The sequence below is a fragment of the Salvelinus sp. IW2-2015 genome, unplaced genomic scaffold (assembly GCF_002910315.2).
Source record: "Salvelinus sp. IW2-2015 unplaced genomic scaffold, ASM291031v2 Un_scaffold9649, whole genome shotgun sequence".
Classification (NCBI taxonomy): Eukaryota; Metazoa; Chordata; class Actinopteri; order Salmoniformes; family Salmonidae; genus Salvelinus; species Salvelinus sp. IW2-2015.
Genome location: NW_019950907.1, coordinates 2,931 through 4,413, shown reverse-complemented (window position 1 = coordinate 4,413; position 1,483 = coordinate 2,931). Strand labels below are relative to the sequence as shown.

General features: G+C 41.1%; 1 long non-coding RNA gene across 1 annotated transcript; it reads right to left on the bottom strand.

The window, feature by feature from the left end:
• Window positions 1-363: 363 nt before the first annotated feature.
• Window positions 364-832, bottom strand: LOC139027316 (uncharacterized). The gene is made up of 3 exons (XR_011479405.1): window positions 733-832; window positions 528-596; window positions 364-466 (listed from the first exon to the last, which is right to left on the bottom strand). It is a non-coding gene; the product is annotated as an uncharacterized lncRNA (long non-coding RNA).
• Window positions 833-1,483: the final 651 nt, after the last annotated feature.

The following is a 1,483-nucleotide window of genomic DNA, read 5'->3' as shown; positions in this document are numbered from 1 at the left end:
GTTCTCTGTTGTATATCCACTACAGCACTACTGTATGGTGTGTCTCTGTGTTATCCAAACCTACTGTATGTGGTGTTCTGTTGTTATCACAACCTACTGTTGATGTGTCTTGGTTTGTTAATCCAAACCTACTGTATGGTGTCTCTGTTGTTATCCAAACCTACTGTAATGGATGTGTCTCTGTTGTTATCCCAAACCTCTACTGTATGGTGTCTCTGTTGTTATCCAAACCTACTGTATGATGTGTCTCTGTTGTTCAAAACTATCTGTATGGTGTCTCTGTTGTTATCCAAACCTACTGTATGGATGTGTCCTCTGTTGTTAGTCCAAACTCTCTGGTATGGGTGTGTCTGTTGTTTATCCAAACCTACTGTATGGTGTGTCTCTGTTTTATCCAAACCTACTGTATGATGTGTCTCTGTTGTTATCCAAAACTACTGTATGGTGTCTCTGTTGTTATCCAAACCTACTGTATGGTGTCTCTGTTGTTTCCACCTACTGTTGGTGTGTCTTGTTGTTATCCAAACCTACTGTATGGTGTGTCTCTGTTGTTATCCAAACCTACTGTATTGGTGTGTCTCTGTTGTTATCCAAACCTACTGCTATGGTGTTCTCTGTTGTTTCCAAACCTACTGTATGGTGTGTCTCTGTTGTTATCGCAAACCTACTGTATGGTGTGTCTCTGTTGTTATCCAACCTACTGTATGGTGTGTCTCTGTTGTTATCTCAAACCTACTCCATGGTGTGTCTCCGTTGTTATCCAAACCTACTGTATGGTGTGTCTCTGTTGTTATCCAAACCTACTGCAATGGTGTGTCTCCGTGTTGTTATCCAAACCTACTGATGGTTGTCTCTCTGTTGTTATCAACCTACTGTATGTGACTGTCTCTTTGTTTATCAATACTGTTGTGTTCTCTGTTATCACATACGTATGGTCTGTCTCTTTGTATCCAACTACTGTATGTTGTCTCTGTTGTTATCAACCCTCTTCTTCTGACTGTCTCTCTTCTCTCTGTTATCTGACTGTCTCTCTCTTCTCTCTGTATATCTGACTGTCCTCTCTCTCTCTCTGTATATCTGACTGTCTCTCTCTCTCTCTGTATATCTGACTGTCTCTCCTCTCTCTGTCTTGACTGTCCTCTCTCTCTGTAATATTGACTGCTCTCTCTCTCTCTGTATATCTGTCTCTCTCTCTCTGTGTATCTGCTGTCTCTCTCTCTCTGTGTCTCTCTTTCTCTGATATTTGACTGTCTTCTTCTTCTGTATTCTGATGTTCTCTCTCTCTCTCTGTATATCTGACTGTTCTCTCTCTGTATATCTGATGCTTCTCTCTTGTAATCTGACTGTCTCTCTCTCTGTATATCTGACTGTCTCTCTCTCTCTGTATATCTGACTGTCTCTCTCTCTGTATAATTCTGACTGTTCTCTCTCTCTCTTGTATATCTGACTGTCTCTCTCTCTCTCTCTGTATATCTGACTGTCT